This window comes from Hevea brasiliensis, chromosome 1, assembly GCF_030052815.1.
Source record: "Hevea brasiliensis isolate MT/VB/25A 57/8 chromosome 1, ASM3005281v1, whole genome shotgun sequence".
Classification (NCBI taxonomy): domain Eukaryota; kingdom Viridiplantae; phylum Streptophyta; class Magnoliopsida; order Malpighiales; family Euphorbiaceae; genus Hevea; species Hevea brasiliensis.
This window is the reverse complement of record NC_079493.1, coordinates 87,876,578-87,894,971: the sequence shown is the minus strand read 5'-3', so window position 1 is coordinate 87,894,971 and position 18,394 is coordinate 87,876,578. Positions and strand designations below refer to the sequence as shown.

Below are 18,394 nucleotides of genomic sequence, written 5' to 3'. Positions count from 1 at the left end.
GTCCAATTTATGGTCAACATACCTCAAATGGTCACTAATTGACCATTAGAATGTTCTTTAACCAATTCATAAGCCAAGTCAAATTTTCATTCCTAAACCCTAGCTAAATTTCAAAGTTTTCACAATTTCCCTAATTTCAAATTTCAAAACTTAATCAATTAAATTCCTATCACTTCTCATGCATATAACCTCATCAATCATTATCACTAATCATGTATATATGCAGGAATTCATCAAACCCCATAAGGTTCCCAAGGTTGCTGAATTAGGGATGTTTAATTCCTTAACTAATTCTTTCAATTTCTTGAATTTCCCACTTAATTTGGCATGCATACTACACCTAAAATTGAAAGAAAAGGTTTTAGTGCACTAACCTTTAAGTGGCAGAATTTCTCCAAGCTTAACTTCACTTTCCTTGTACTCTCTTGGTTGCCAAACACTTCCTCTAGGTCCAAGGATTCATTTTAGTGTTGGGGTCTTGAGGAAATATGGTGAGGAAGCATGAGAAATGAAGCTTTTGTTTGAAAATCAATGGAGGGAGAAGAGGGAGAGATTCACGTCTTGAGGAAGAAGAAGAAGAAGAGCAGCTGGTTTTTAATTCCTTTAGCCTTCATTTTGTCTCTTTTATTTGTTAATTTGATAGTTGTTTAAAGGTAATTGGTTAGAGCTCTTAATGACATCATCAAGATGTCATAAATGAGCCTTTCTTTGATTTTTCTTTTCTTTTCATCACTACTCAATTTCAATTTAATTTTTAGTAATATTTATTCATATTTTAAATCATAATAATTATTTACTCAAGTGGACAAGTCGGTCAAAAATCACCTCTGAAGGCGAAATGACCAAAATGCCCTCCGTTTGGCTTAACGGGTCAAAATTGTCTGTACCGATTGAAAAATTTTTCTAAATATTTTCTTGGCATTCTAATGCCATAGGAACCTCAATGACCCTTCTCTGGAGTCTCAAAAATTATTTTATAATTTTTCCCCCGGGTCTAGGGCTCCTCGTTGCGAGAACCGCAACTTCCCTCTGGTTACCCATCGCTAGGGCACCGGCTCATTTAACTTGGTTGTATTTTATTTCTAAAATTTTTACTCTATTTTTCTTATTAATATTTGAGTTAATTTTGATCCCTCACTTTAGTTTTAATATTTTTCCGAACGTTCTAGCTATCCGGACCGACACCGGTCACCGGAACAGTAGAATTTACGGAGTTGCTACCGGGAGGGTGTTACAGTACCTATAGGGAACAAATGGGTTTTCAAGAAGAAAATTGGTTCTGATGGAAAGGTAGAGACCTATAAGGCAAGGCTAGTAGCGAAAGGGTTTCGCCAAAGGCAAGGAATCGACTATGAGGAGACTTTCTCGCCTGTTGCCATGCTTAAATCAATTAGGATTTTATTAGCAATAGCTGCATACTATGATTATGAGATTTGGCAGATGGATGTCAAAACAGCTTTTCTCAATGGATACATTGAAGAAAACATTTTCATGGAACAACCTAGGGGATTTGAATCCCAAGATGGTTCCAAGATATGCAAGCTAAAGCGATCCATTTATGGGTTGAAACAAGCTTCGAGGAGTTGGAACATCCATTTTGATGAAGCCATTAAATCCTTTGGTTTTATCAAAAATGAAGATGAGCCATGTGTATATAAGAAGGTTAGTGATAGTGCTATCACTTTCCTTGTCTTATATGTGGATGACATACTGTTGATGGGTAATGACACAGGTATGTTGACGACTATAATGGTATGGTTGTCAAATACATTCTCCATGAAAGACTTAGGGGAGGCAACCTATATTCTTGGGATTTGCATCTATAGAGATAGAGCGAAAAGAATAATTGGTTTATCTCAAAGTCTATACTTGGAAAAGGTGTTAAAGAGGTTTAACATGCTTGATTCCAAGAGAGGATTGTTACTAGTGAGACATGGTATCCACCTTTCTAAAGAGATGTCTCCAAAGACACCTGAAGAAAGAGATAAGATGGCCAGGATTCCATATGCTTCGGCTATTGGAAGTTTAATGTATGCAATGTTGTGTACTAGGCCGGATATCGCATATACTGTTAGTTTGACTAGCAGGTATCAATCCAATCTAGGTTTGGAACATTGAATAGCTGTCAAGAATATCCTTAAGTACTTGAGAAGAACTAAGGATTTATTCTTGGTTTATGGAGGTGGAGACTTGCAATTGGATGGTTATACTGATTCTGATTTCCAATCAGATATCGATAATAGAAAGTCTACCTCTGGATATGTGTTCATTTGTAATGGAGGTGCAGTCAGTTGGAAGAGTTCCAAACAGAGCACGACTGCAGATTCCACTACAGAGGCTGAGTATATTGCTGCATCAGATGCTGCAAAGGAAGTTATTTGGATAAAGAAGTTCGTGACAGAGCTTACAGTAGTTCCTTCCATTGGGTCAGCAGTTCCATTACACTGTGACAACAATGGAGCAGTCATACAGGCTAAGGAACCAAGGTTTCACCAGAAATCCAAACACATAGAAAGGCACTACCACATTATCAGAGAAATAGTTGGGCGAGGCGATGTAGCCATGCAGAAAATAGAATCAGCTGAAAATCCAGCTGATCCATTCACTAAGCCTATGTCACAGACTCAGTTAGACCGACATCTTGAGAAGATAGGTATAAGATATTGTAATGAATGACTCTAGTACTAGTGGGAGATTGTTAGTAGTATGCCCTAGAGCATATCATTTAGTATGTATCTTGTACATATTTTTATTAATAAAAGGCATTTCCACTTTTCCGTTTACATAATATATTTATGTGTAATAGAAAAGGTCCATTGATATTTTGTTAGAAATATTATTCTTAAGTTGTTAAGAATATGAGTGACAATATTTCTAGCACAAAGTATCATAAATAGGTTCACAATCGAGGATACTTCATAATAAGGACATGACTTATCCAGAAAGATTGTATTCATGTTTGTTCCCAAGTTATTTATATGCGATATAAATAAGATGGAATGGTGAGTCTCATGCCATATGACAAACATGATAGGCACTTATAAATGATAAGTAGGCCGAACGAGTGACACTTATGACAAGCACATGGAGTTTACTCTTGTCAATGTTTTGTCATAAATCATATCAGTGCATATAATCTTTAGACCTGAGATAGCACAGTTATCTTGTATATAGGTAGTTTGAGTTTGATACTGATTTCATACTTGTACTATGTATGGGTATATGGGCATGTGTTGGCTCCTACTAGTTATATATGGAGGTAGGTGTTGATCAAGATGGAATCTGTTCCTCTAAGTAAATAGAGATAAAATCCTATGTTCATTTAATTGTTCTTGATGTTTCAAGTTCTGGCCAGACAGATAGATTTATTGAAAAGAGTTTCGATGAGAAAATCTTTTAATCAAGAACTGGAATTAAAAGAGAACATAATATTCATAGCAAATGGAGTTTGACATAAACCATGACTCCAGCTTGAGTTGGGATTTTGTAACAGAGAGATTCTACTGCATGGTAACATATGATTATAGGTTCATTTAAGGTAAACCTTATTACTAATTGGGTGGCCATGACATGCTATGCTAGGTGTTAACCATGGTCTATGAGGTTCATAAAATGATTTAGAGAAATCATTTATGGTAAGAAAGAGTTTTGATGATATTAAGAGTTGATATCATGTCTCATTGCCAATTAGTGATGAGCCTAGTAAGTCAAACACATACACAAGTTATCACCTATTTAAATATGATTTAATTAATTAATTAAAGAGTTTAATTGTTTAATTAAATAGGTTTGGTTTGCAATTAAATTGCAAAGTCCCTAGTATGACTTGAAACCAAATCTAGATTATTGGATGTGTAGTATAAATTAAATTTATATTTAAAGTGTTTAAATATGAATTTAATTAATGAGAAATTAATTAATAGAGATTAATTAATTAATTTATATTTGATATAAATTAATTAGAAGAAGAAAAATAATTATTTTGGGTTAAGAACTCAAAATTAAGACACAGGGGCATTTTGGTCATTTCACAGTGTGACACATGGCACCATGAGATGGTGACACATGGGATTACACATAAGCTTGCCAAATGTTTTTTTAATCATGTAAGATGATTAAAATCAAGATTAAATATAGGTTTGACACTTGGCACAATGTGTTTGGGTCAGTTAAACCTAGAGCTAATCAAAGGGTGACATGTGGCAAGGGTTTAATGTGCTAACCTAGCTATTTAAGTGTGGTTATGAAAAGAAAATAATAACCAGCAGCCACTCCTCTCCTTTGTCACGCCACTTTGAGGCTTTTCATCTATTCTTCTTCATCTCTCATTAATTCAAAGATATTAGCCATCAATCTCTTGAATTAAGAACACTAAAAATTGTTTCTAGTGTCCTGTTTACACCTCTAATCTCTTAAAAGGCAGAACTTGAATTTCTAATTAATAGAAAAAGCTTTAGAAGCTGTTCAAGGGCTGCCATAGGTGTTCTTGGTGTGGACAAGCTAGAGGGACAATATCTGGTGTCCTGAAGACGAATCTCAAAGGCGCAGACACGCAGCAGTGCATTAAGAGGTTAGTGTAATCGTTCTTAATTTAATCTAGGGTTCTAAAATTAATCTGATTAATTTTAAAATCTTAAATGGCAAATACAGATCCAAAAACATATTAAAAGAGTTTTAATATGTTGTTTATCATTGAAATCAAATAGATAAAAATAAATCTTGCATGATGCATGTGACCCTTGGTGAAAATTTTTGAGTTCAATGGTATAAACTTGTGTTTTTCACGCTTCCGTTCCTTCAAAGCCACTATGCTGGAAGCTTAGTCTCCACCCCCTAGAGACAGATGTAAGAGGTTTGAGTCCAGGTTAAGGCCAAATCTGAGGATGCAAGTTATGGGATTCATACACCAAAATTTTTCTGAGCTGATTTCACAAGCCCTGGAACTGGAAAGATAGAATCAGAAGAGGCAGTGAAGAAGGGTACACAAGAGAAAGAGAAGACTAAAAAGACTACTGGTCAAGCACCTGAAAGTGGTTTAGGGAAGAGGAAACAGTCTGGGGGATCTAGCTCTCGCAGATCTGGCAGAGGCAGATTCTCTAGCCAAAGACCACCCCAGTCTGGTCAATAGACCCAACAAGCTTCTCGAGGATCTTTATCAGTCCGGCAATGTAAAACCTGTGGTAGAACACACGGTGGGGTGTGTTTCAAGGCCATAGGGGCATGCTATAACTGTGGAGGGAGCAGACATTTTGCTAAGGATTGTCCTAGTCTGCGCCGATCTGGACCTTCTACTACATCTGAAGGAGCAGCCCAAGTCTCTACAACTAGAGGGTCACAGCCAGCTGGTAAAGGTAGAGGCAGAGGTAGGGGTCCTGGTAACACTCCTAGAAGTCAAAGTACTGTTAACTAGCCAATACTAGTGGCGCAATAGTTAGAGTGTATACAATGCGTCAAAGGGAGGAGGCTAAAACATCAGACGTAGTAGCTGGTATTTTCTCCATCCTTGACCAAGATATATATGTGTTGTTTGATCCTGGCTCCACACATTCATATGTCAGTGCTAGTGTGATGTGTTCTACTGCTATTCAGTGTGTACCAATGGACTATGATGTGCTAGTAACTAGTCCATTAGACCAGGAGGTCAGGGTAAATAGACTATATAGGGATTGTCCTTTGGTGATCCAAGGACACACTTTTCTGTCTAATTTGATTGAAATGCCCTTCAAAGATTATGACATTATCTTGGGCATGGATTGGTTAGCCAGGCATCATGCAATGATTGACTGTAGACTGAAGACAGACACTTTTGGTCTTCCTCAATATGGTGATGTAGTAATACACGGGGAGTGGCAGTTATTGCCTTCAAACATTATTTCAGCTGCACTGGCCAGAAAAATGATTAGGAAGGGGTGTGAAGTGCACTTGGCACATGTGATAAACACTCAAGTGGGTAGTCCAGCATTGAGAGACATCCCCATAGTACGTGACTTTCCGGATGTATTTCCTGATGAAATTAATTGGGAGAGATAGAAGTGTCATGACGTAGTTGATGTTCCACAACTCTCTCCCACAACTTTATAGTATGGCTTATGAGTTTAATTCCCCTATAGTTTGAGCAACTATGTATGTCTCCCTCATTTTTAAAAATGGGTACTAAAATACTCCTCATCTATTCATCAGGCATTTTCTTTGAGTTTAGAATCTTATTAAATAATTTAGTTAACCATGCCACCCCCATATCTCCTAAACACTTCTACACTTTAATTGGTATTCCTTCGGGTCCACAGGCTTTACCCACTTTCATTCTCTTAAGCGCTTCCTTTACTTATAAAGATCTAATCCTTCTAGTATGCTTTACATTATTTTCTATTGCTCTGTAGTCTATATTCATGCTATTACCATTTTGACTATTATAAAGAAGATCATCAAAATAATTTCTTATGCATATTACACTCTTTCTTGAGTTCTACATCCTCTCTTCATTTTCCTTATGCATATTGCTTTCTCAAAAGGGTATGGTAGGTGTTTAGGCTAGGGGCTAGGTAAATAACATAGGTAATCAATAAATTCTAAGGGATAAACATAGGCTTCAAGTTGACTACAAGGGATATACTGTCACACCCTACCTCTCAGTAAGATGTAACATGATCCCGTAGTACATCTAATGAATTACCGTACTTCACCTACTAGTAACCCATTAAATATAGTACAAGGGATTTTAAAACAATTTTCTTACTTTTCGAAGGTGGCGAGCACTTTTGGTATGAATTAAAAACTTTTACTTGAAGTTTAAAAACTAGTTAAAATTTTTATATATTTTTATTTTTATGCAAATTTTGAAAAATTTTCGACAGAGTGCCGTTTATATTTGGGAAAAACAGTTCTTCAAAACCTGTGAAAAACACTTCCAAATAATTCATTTCATCCCAATTGCAACCATTAAAACTCAAATCATCACAAATCCAACCAATCTCCATAATTTATGACAATTGCAAAACATTTAAGTAAATTCATTCTCATTGCATTGAAAATATTTAATTTCATTCACAATAATTTGCACTTCCATTACACACCCAAAATAATATTTCAAAATCTTTGTACATCTGCTTAAATAATTTACACACATATATTTTCATGCATAATCAAAATCTAATTTACAAGGGTATAACTACATACCTATACAAAACCCTCAGTGTAGTCCCAACAATCAGCAGCTCACACTGCTGCCTTTTTCTTTGTTTCTATCTGCGACAGCAAAGAAAGCTATTGATGAGTATAAAAATACTCAGCGGTGCACAATAAAATATAAAATGCAAAATATAAAACATTTGTTATTAATTCACAGTTCAAATATTTCACAATCACATTTCAATTTTCAAATCAAATTTATCACAAATCACAATTTTCAAAGCTTAATAGAAATTAAATTTGATTAAACAATTTAATAAACACAGTGTTGCCAATTAATAACACAACTTAGGCCATGACACAAAATTTTCAAACATGCCGTGTTGTACACCACGACAAGGCAAACTCACCCCACTAATCGAAATCAATGAGGGAGGTGGCTAGCTAGCTAATGAGTACTCATCCAAACTCACCTCAGACTGGCAAGCCAGAGAGGGAGAAAAATGATTAAATATCAAACTCAACCCCATAGGTGGAGGAGGAACATAGTAAGGGACTGCCATGCCATGTGTGAATCAAAAACAATTTCAAAATCATATTATTCAACATTTTATACAATTCACAAATCATATTTCATTCCAAACTTTTCATTTACAAAGTAGGCAACACACTATTTTTCAAATAAGGTTTTCAAAGCCATAACAATCAAAATTATTCACAACATTTATTTCAAGAATTGTCAAGTAGAAACAAAGAATTTTAAGTTTGTTGTGCACAAACCTCTTTTGTCAACTCAACTTACTCAAACTTTCGTTTCTCCTTCAAAGATCCCTTTCCAACTGAAACTCATAAAATTAAAGTGCTTTAGTATCCATTTCTAATACTTAAATTCCAATAATTTCTTTACAAACTTATCCTTCCTATTATGATTTATAAATTTCGGGTCTTTCACATTTTTGTGTTTGGTGGCACTATTCATGTTAAAACGTTGACTTTTCTATACTTAATAGGTTTATTAGTTCTAATTGCACCCATATACCACATTTTGGGCGTCAATTTTGTTGGCATTGATTGCCAATTCAATTTCAAAGAGATTTTTCAGTTTTACAATTTTTCAGTTTTGGTCCCCAGTAGTTTACTGTTCCATTGGTCTAGTTACTGTGGGAATTTAGCTAAGTGTCCTCCATCAAAGTTGTTCCTTATTGTTTTAGCTTTAATTCCCTTTTTAAATCACTTCATTTGAAGCTTTGTAGCCCAAGTTATGCCTATTTGAATGGGGCTGGCTGAATTTGGTATTACCCAGAATTCTTGACATTTTCTGGATATTGGCAATTTTTGTACACTGACTACAAGTGAGTTTTTGGACAGGTTATGTTCAAAATTTGGGTTTGTTTTCTTCATGAAAGTTGTAGGGATATGTCTCAGCTTTCTATCAGTATAAAATTCAGGTCATTTGGACCTTCCTAGACCAAGTTATGGTCATTTATGTAACTACTGTTCATTTGGTCATTTTGTACAGGGCAGTGTGCCCAATTCCGGATTTGGCCTAATTGTTCACTAAGTTATGGTCATTTTTTGGGCATGATTCCAAAATGAAAAATGGTCCATTTTGTGTCTAGTTTCATTCCCAATTGGCCTCACACTAATTGGGTTGGTAAATTTTTAGTTTTGGTCCCTGAAAGGGACCTAGGTCTAGCAGTCTACATATTGACCCTAACCAATCTGAATTGAAACTTATTTCTAACAATTCACACACACCACAAATGGTCACAATTGACCATTTTTTAACTCAAACAAGGTCAATTACATCAATTGACCAATTCTCAACTTTTTCTCTAATTTTTCAAAATGCTCAAAACCCTAATTACAAAGAGTTCAATTCTAATGCATTCAAAACATATATCCATACTTCACATACACAATTCAACCTAAACAACCATTCAAACACCTCAAACTCATTCACTTTAAACCCTAACTAAGATTGGCCAAAATTCATCTTTGGTACCTCAACAAATGTTTTCTTTTAATTTTAAGTTAAGATCTAAGTTACTTACTCTAAAAACATAAATATTAAATATAAATCTTCAATTCAAACCACTAACCTTAAACTTTGAAGTTCAACTCTTCAATTTCTTCTTTTTTTTCCTTTTCTTTCCTTCCTCAAAAGCTTTCTCAAGTTGAACTAACAAGTCTTTATGGAGTAGTTTGGGGTCAAAGTAGGTTTAAGTGGTTGAAATCAAGCTTAAACTCAAGCTTTCATGGTGGTCCTACAATGGTGGTTTAAGAGAGAGAGGTGGGGAGGCAACTAGGGAAGAAGAAGACTAAAAATAGTTTTTCTTTTCTTATTTTAGGTATTTTATGTCTTTAAAAATGCTTTTGACTTGGTCAATTTAGGTAGGAAAATTAAAATGGATTTTGACATCATGATGATGTCATCCAATGAGGTAAGCATGATGTAAATAAATTTTTTTTTCTTTTTCTTTTGCATTTATTTTTTTATTAGTTCTTTAATTTAATTCTTGATCCCGGAATTTTCTTTTCTCTGATTTTATTAGATAGTTTGGTCAGAAGTCAGCTCTAGGGGTGAATTGACCAAATCGCCCATCATCGGTTCAATTCGGTTTGTGAGTTATTTGATATTTCTTCCGGATCCCTGACCTAATTATTTGACCTGCTTAACAACTCTTTTCATGATTTTCTCTTTTTCACTGTGTTCACAGTAGTCCTAAGGATTGCGGCGTCACATTTTTTGGTTCGAAATTTGGGTTTCGATTGACCTCGCAGTCATTTCCCCGAAAGGTCACCCATTGCTGTGACTCCCGGCTCATTTAACTTCTTGTGCTTTGTTTTTCTTCTTTATACTTAACTATTTGGCAATTACTAATTATTTTCATTCAAGTCTTTTCTAGGTGTCTTAAAGATAGTCTTAGTCCTCTTACTTGCCCGGATCGTCACCAGTCACCAGAACAGTATAATTTACCAGGCAATACAAATAGGGGTGTTACATATACATTTTAATTAGGGATAGCTAAGGCTTAGTGAGGCTATATCAAAGAATGCCTTAATCATTTCTTCATCAAGCATATGCTAGGATTTCGCCTTGATAGGTCCAAGAGATATGTTCTAGAGCTAGTGAGGCAGTTTTTAGGATTTCTTGTATTTCAAAAATCGCTCTCCTAATTTTACAAGTTCAATGTGATAAATTAATAGTTATGAAGAGGTTTAACTAGTCTAGTTCCACTTAGGTGATTAAGTTCTTCTCAAATAACATATTATAATCCCTTTTTTCCTATCTAGATACATTCATTCCTCTATCCCGTGGAGTCTAATTATTAGCTTACTAGAATTTGGTTATAGTGCTAAGTTTCACAATTTAAAGTCCAAAAATTTTTTTCAAAAATTCTCAAAAAATTTTAATACACAAGAATAATGTAGCTGAATTTAAATAATGTAATGATTTCATGCAATGATATGCAAATGCAATTGTATCCCCCCCCCCCCCCCTAAAACTCAAAGTAGACATTGTCCTCAATGTTAAAATAATATGCAAAATCAGAGAAGATGTACAAAGATTAAAAGGAAGCATATTATTTATTAAGCATTGAAAATTTTTGGACATAAAGCAAATAAAAGAGACCTATGATTGCAGTTTAGGACTAAGGCATGTAAGATATTAAAATAAAGATCCTATATTATAGTCCTAAGTTTAGAAGGTCTCTGATGATGATGATGATGATGCTGGTGATTCTGGCTCCTCTTCCTCCTCATTTAGCTTGTCCATTATCATGTCCAACTTGTTATGTGCTTCCTAGAGGCTATCCTCGATAGCTCGCATCCTGTTGTTGATTGTAGTCTCCATGTGCCGTAGGTATGCGAGTACTGGGTCTGTAGGTTGTGGTGTGTATGCAGGCACTTGAGCGGGGGACTCCTGAAACATTGGCTCTTGGCCTTCTTCTTGAGGTTGCGAAGTCTCGCCGGGTCCTTCTCTTGCTTCGTCTCTCTGAGGGATGGTGTTCCTTTCAGCATCCACCAAGTAGCATGTGTTGCCCACTTTCTTACATATCCCCATGGATATGCAGATAGTCTGATCTATTCTTAATGTTCCAGTGACAAAGCGCAGCCTGTTGTGTCCTGGAATGAAGCTGAAGTGGAGGGCAATGGTGGTGACAAGGCCACCAAGCACGATGTGCCCGGTAGACTGTTGACAAAGGCGTTGGAGATGGTTACATAAAAAGAAGTTGGTGCTGCACCACTATCTGGTGACCATACACCATAAGAAGAAGAGCTCGCTGGCGTTGACAATGCCAAGGCTGTCGCCACGGTCCATGATGATGTGGGCGGCGAATCAATGCATATATCGTAATGCTGGACTTGTGATGCTTGTGGATTTGGATTTGCTGGAGTTATAGGGCTCTGTGTTTGGTGCAATAGAATTCCAGAAGCTTATATTATTATAGAGCATACAGTTCATAGGAATTTCTTGGTGGCCGGCACTGTCAAAGCCAAAGATGGCATTAAACTCATCAATGTTCATCACTGGGTCGACACTAAGGAGGCGAAATTCAATTCTACCTCTGTCCTCTCTGTCGGTAGGCCATAATGTGGCCTTGAAACTGCCCAAAAATTCCAGCGTGGTGTCCTTGTATGCTGGGAATTGGAGTTGGGTGAACCTCGTCCACTCGATGCTATCAAGTAGCCCATTGATTTCATCTTGCAGCCCAATTTGCTCCAAAATCAAAAAATCCATTTATTTGGTGGAGGATATTTTTCGGGCATAAAGTCAGGTGCACATTTCTTTGTGGGTGTCATCACGAAATCCCCAAGGAATAGAGATTTCGGGTTGTGGAGCGCGTTGTGGCTGTGGTTGCGGTTGTGGTTGTGGTGCAGGATGGGCTTGTTGAGATGGTTTGGGAGTGGCTACCCTTGTTCTTGGGCATTGGGGTGGAGGCTGAGGTGGAGAAGGTGAGGAGTCTCTTCTTTGACTTGAAGAAGAGCCAATCCTTCTTGCAGATCTCTTTACAGGAGTCATAAATGAGATTTTGAGAAGGAAAAGAGTAGGATTTTGGTGAAGGGAGGTGAGATTTGAGAGGTTTTTATAGGTTAAGAAGGAAGGAGATGAAAGTTTTTGTGTTTATGAAGAGTTTCAATGCTAGGGGTGTATTTAAAGAGTCGTTAGGACTCTTCATTTCAAGCATTTCGTGCCCCAGGAGTCGCGTCTATGACAAAGTACACGGCCTGTATATCACTACACGGGTCCCGACATGTAGGGCCGTGTAAATTTCTGCCCGAAAAATTTGAAATTCTGTTGTAGTTCACGGCCCTTGTAAATGAGCTCTGGGACCCGTGTAACTTTTTGTCTCTCGAGTTGCTTTGTTGGATACGTTACACGGCCCGTGTAAAATACAAGGAGTCCCGTGTAACTTTCTTGCTTTAAGTTCTGTTGTAGTTCACGGCCCTTATAAATGAGCTCTGGGACCCGTGTAACTTTCTGTCTGAAAAATTTGAAATTCTGTTGTAGTTCACGGCCCTTGTAAATGAGCTCTGGGACCCGTGTAACTTTCTGTCTCTCGAGTTGCTTTGCTGGATACGTTACACGGCCCATGTAAAATACAAGGAGGCCCATGTAACTTTCTGGCTTTAAGTTTTTCTGCTAGAGACATTACACGGTCTATGTAAATTGGGCTATGGACCGGTGTAACTTTCTATCTCTTGCAAGGTTAAAAATGCAGGGAATTTATGAACTTCTAGAAAGTTACATGACCCATGTAAAACTAGTACACGACCTGTGTAATTTTTTGATTTTTCAAATTTTTATCAATTGAATAAAAATTATCATCACAACACATGAAATGTATGTAAAGTTTAGCAATAGAGCTACTTCCCTAGTTTTCTCCAATTTTCCCTTTTGTGGTTTTGACTTGGTGATTCCTTCCCTCTCTTGGTCTCTACTCCCCTTTCCAAAAACTCCTACATAGTGAAATGCTAATGAGTACGAAACAAAAATCAATATGGAAAAGAAGGAAAAAAAAAGTTCAGAAAAACTTTTGGGTTACCTCTCAAAAAGCGCTTGTTTATAGTCTTTAACTGGACTTTGCTTGTTTATGGTCTGTTAGTAGGATGGTCGAGAGTGCAACTGACTCCCATTTCTATGGGTTCTCCCTGAAAGTAAGGCTTCAGCCTTTACCCATTGACCTTAAATGCACCTGAGGTTTTGCTCCACACTTCTACTGCTCCGTGTGAGAAGACTTGGGTGACCTTGAAAGGTCCGGACCATCTTGATTTAAGCTTCCTTGGAAAGAGCTTCAAGCTAGAGTTGAATAAGAGGACAAGATCTCCTTTTTTTTTTTATTTCTTTCCTTACTATGCGCTTGTCATGCCATCTCTTGGTTTTATCTTTGAAAATTTTGGCATTTTCGTATGCATCCTGTCGGATTTCTTCTAACTCATTCAGTTGCACGAGCCTTTTCTCACCAGCAGCTTTGAGGTCAAAGTTTAGTATCTGAATTGCCCAGTAAGCTTTATGATCAAGTTCAACAGGGAGATGGCATGATTTTCCATAAACCAGTCGAAAGAGTGTTGTGCCAATTGAGGTTTTATATGCAGTGCGGTATGCCCATAGTGCATCATCTAACTTCATGCACTAGTCCTTTCTGGATCTATTTACAGTTTTTTTCCAAAATTTGCTTCAGTTCCCTGTTTGAGATTTATACTTGACTGCTGGTTTGAGGATGATAAGGTGTGGCCACCTTGTAAGTCACTCCATACTTTTTTAGTAGTGTTTCGAATTGTTGGTTGCAGAAGTGACTTCCTCCATCGCTGATTATTACTAGCGGTGAGCCAAATCTTGTGAAGATGTTCTTTTTAAGGAACCTTGTGACTACCCTAGCGTCGTTGGTTGGTGTCGCAATTGCTTCTATCCATTTTAACACATAATCAACTCTAACCAGAATATACTTGTTTCCACGGGAAGAGGGAAATGGTCCCATGAAGCCTATTCCCCACACATCAAACAATTATATTTCAAGTATACAATCCAGTGGCATTTCATTCCTTCTTGAATTGTTACCTATTCTTTGGCATTGATCACAACCTAGCACAAAGGATCTTACATCCTTAAACAAATGTGGCCAGTAGAACCCTGCTTGCAAAATCTTAGCTGCGGTTTTTGAGGTGCCGAAATGTCCTCCATATAGTGATGAATGGCAGTGATAAATGATACTTTCCATAACTTCCTCTGGTATGCACCTTCTTATCAGCCCATCATTACATCTCTTGTACAGTAGAGGTTCCTCCCATAAGTAATATCTCACATAATGTGGGAATTTTTTCCTTTGCTGATAAGTCATGTTTGGAGGCAATACCCTACATACAAGAAAATTAACAAAGTCAGCGTACCATAGAGCTTTGGAGAATGCAAGTAATTTCTCATCAGGAAATGAATAATCAATTGGCAAATCTTCGAAGTCCTCTGTGTACTCTAATTTTAGTCTGGAAAGATGGTCAGATACTACATTTTCGGATCCTTTTTTGTCTTTGATTTCAAGGTCAAATTCTTGCAGGAGTAGAATCCATCGAATCAGCCTTGGTTTTGCTTCCTTCTTGTTCATAAGGTACCAGATTGCAGCATGATCTGTGAATACAATGACTTTTGACCCAATGAGGTAAGATCTGAATTTGTCCATTGCAAATACCACTGCTACGAATTCCTTCTCTATGGTGGCATAATTGATTTGCGCATCATCGAGTGTCTTGCTAGCATAATAAATAGCATGGAGCTTTTTATCTTTTCTTTGCCCTAGCATTGCTCCAACTGCAAAGTCACTCGCGTCGCACATCACCTTGAATGATAGCTTCCAATTCGGTGGCTGCATTATTGGTGCTGATATCAGGGCCTCTTTGATTCTGTTAAAGGAGACAAGGAAATTTTATCAAAATCAAAGGGAACATCTTGACTTAACAAGTTAGTTAGTGGCTTAGCTATTTTGAAAAAGTCCTTGATGAATCTTCTGTAGAATTTTGCTTGTCCCAAAAAGCTTTGCACTCCCTTAACTGATGTTGGGGGTTGCATGTTTTCAATGATCTCAATTTTTACCTTATCAACTTCAATTCCTATTTTTGATATCAAATGTCCTAGGACTATGCCTTCCCTTACCATGAAATGACATTTTTTCCAATTTAGGACCAGGTTTGATTCTTCACATCTTTGCAACACCTTAGATAAATTAGCTAGGCAATCATCAAAAGTAGTTCCATGGATAGAAAAATCATCCATAAAAACTTCCATGATATTTTCAATATAATCAGAAAAGATAGCCATCATGCATCTTTGAAAGGTAGCAGGGGCATTACAAAGACCAAAAGGCATTCTCCTATATGCAAATATTAGGGACAAGTGAATGTTGTCTTTTTTTGGTCTTCTGGGTGAATAGGAATTTGAAAGAATCCTGAATACCCGTCTAGATAATAGAAATAAGAGTGTTTCACTAACCTTTCTAACAATTGGTCGATGAAGGGGAGAGGGAAATGGTTTTTTCTGGTAGCACTATTCAATTTCCTATAATCTATGCACATTCGCCAACCAGTGACTACTTTAATAGGGATTAGTTCATTATTTGCATTTTGGATAACAATTGTCCCACTTTTCTTAGGAACTACATGTACTGGACTAACCCATTTACTATCAGAAATTGGGTATATGATACCTACATCTAATAGTTTTAAAATTTCTTTCTTGACTACTTCTTTCATGTTTGGGTTAAGTCTTCTTTGGTGATCGACTGTGGGTTTACTGTTTTCTTCCATGGGTATCCTGTGCATGCAAATTGAAGGGTTGATTCCCTTCAGGTCTTCTATCTTATACCATATGGCTTTGCTATGGATCCTAAGTTCTCTTAACAATTTTTCCTCTTCCAACTTAGATAGGCTAGCATTGATTATAACAGGGTAATTAGAATTTGAATATAGAAATGCGTACCTTAGTGAGGAGGGGATAGCTTTAAGTTCTACTTGTTTGGCATTTTCCTGGAGCTTACCTTCGGTTTGTTCCTCCTTCAACTTCTTCATCTCGGAAGCCTTAGCTAAGGGTAGGGGTGGAGGAGCTACTAACTGTTGTGCACAGGCTGCTATTTCTGTATTTTCATCATCCACTGTGCGGTTGTGCACAATACATGCTTCAAGAGAATCTTTAAGATGTGTCTTATGAAATTCCTCTTCAACTTGTTCGTCAATTATGTCAATCTTAAAGCATTCATCAGGTTCAAATTTGTGTTTCATTGTGTCGAACAAGTTGAATTACACTTCTTCTTCTCCTACCTTGAGGGTTAATGGCCCATTTTTTACGTCTATGATGGCTCCGGTTGTTACCAAGAATGGTCTTCCCAAGATGATAGGAATTTGAACATCTTCTTCCATCTCAAGGATAACAAAGTCCACTAGAATGAAGAATTTGCCCACTTTGATAGGAATGTTCTCAAGTATTCCTATAGGATATTTAATAGATCGATCAGCCAATTGTAATGAGATTATTGTGGGCTTCAGTTCTCCAATCTCCAGCTTTTTGCATATTGATAGAGGCATTAAACTGACGCTTGCCCTAAGATCACAGAGGGCCTTATCTATTTTCTTGTTACCAATGAGACAGGGTATGGAGAAGCTTCCTGGATCCTTCAACTTTGGAGGCAGTTTGTTTTGCAGAATGGCACTGCATTCCTCTGTTAGAGCTACTGTTCCATAGTATTCTAGCTTTCTTTTCTTTGATGGATCCTTAAGGAATTTGGCATAAGATGGCATCTGAGAAAGTGCTTCCGTAAAGGGGATATTGATGTAAAGTTTCTGTAAAACTTCCAAAAACTTCCCAAACTGCTTGTCCAATTTGGCTTTATGAAATCTCTAAGGAAAAGGTAGGGAAGGCTGGTATGGCTCTGGTAATTTCTTTGTCTTCCTTGCTTCCTCTTCTTGATCTTTCTTAGCTTCTTCCTCCTTTTTCTCTACTTGGTCTTTAGATTTTTCTATGGTTTCCTCTGTCAGTTCTGTCTCTGGTTGTACTAGAGTTCTCCCACTCCTCAGTGCAACTGCCTTATAATTCTCCCTTGGGTTCATTTTTAGTTGGCTAGGCAGTTTGCCAGTAGCCTTACTTGAAGAACTTGCTTGCTGAGCGATTTGATTCTCTAGCATCTTGTTATGAGTAGCAAGTTGGCCTATTCTAGAAGTCAATTGTTTAATCAATTCAGTTTGTTGTTGTTGAGCTACTAGGAATACTTCCATCATGGTTTCCATGGTTATTTTCGGTTCAGGTTATTGAGGTTAGAGAGATAGTGATGGCTGTGCAAAGTTTTAACCTCTGTTCTGAAATCCAGGGGGTGCTGGAGGTTTGTACCTTATTGCTTGTTTATTGGCTGGTTCTGCTAATTGGACCATGAGAAATTTGGGTGGTTTCTCCATCCAGGGTTGTAAGTATTTGAATATGGATTGTTGGGCTGCCTCTTGTTGAATTTTCCTCTTTTATTCACATAGTTCATCTGTTCTGTAGAGGTTTCACTGAAATTACTGTATTCTGAATTCATGTATCCTCCTTCATAGTTGTCCTCATATTGATTGTTTGTACCGACTGCATTGGCTTGCATTCTTTCGAGTTTCTTTGTGAGCTAATCAAACTGAGCATTTATCATGCTTAGGGCATCTACTTCCAGCACCCCTACAGTTCTTCTTGCATTTCCTCTTTCATTTGACCACTCATAATTATGGTATGCAACCCTTTCTAGAAGTTCAAGTGCTTGTGGTACTATTTTCTCTATTAGATCACCCTCTGCAGCTGAGTCAACTGTGCTCCTTGTAGAGGGTAGTAATCCATTATAGAAATTTTGCACCAATAGCTAATCTTCTATGCCATGGTGTGGACATTCCCTCTGCAGGTCTTTATATCTTTCCCATGCGTCATAGAGTGATTCTCCTTCCTTTTGTCTGAACGTGTTGAGCTCTAGCCTTAGTTTTGCAGTCTTTGCAGGTGGAAAAAAGCTTGAGAGAGGTTTTCCCAAGTAGTGAATGTTTCAGCCGGTTGAGAAAGTAACCACTTCCTTGCTCTGTCACGAAGGGAGGATGGGAATGCTCTGAGTCTTATTACTTGATCAGACATTCCATTCATCTTGAATGTATCACATAGGGCAAGAAAGCACTAGAAGTAATAGTGTTGGTCTTCTGTTGGTGATCCTGCAAACTGGGTTTATTGAATCATTTGGAGCCATGCTGGTTTTAATTCAAAGTTGTTGGC

General features: G+C 37.3%; 1 non-coding gene across 1 annotated transcript; it reads left to right on the top strand.

Moving 5' to 3' along the window:
* Positions 1–18,009: 18,009 nt before the first annotated feature.
* LOC131169853 (small nucleolar RNA R71) lies at positions 18,010–18,116 on the top strand. Its single transcript, XR_009140783.1, has one exon. It is a non-coding gene; the product is annotated as a small nucleolar RNA R71 (small nucleolar RNA).
* The last annotated feature ends 278 nt before the right edge of the window (positions 18,117–18,394 follow it).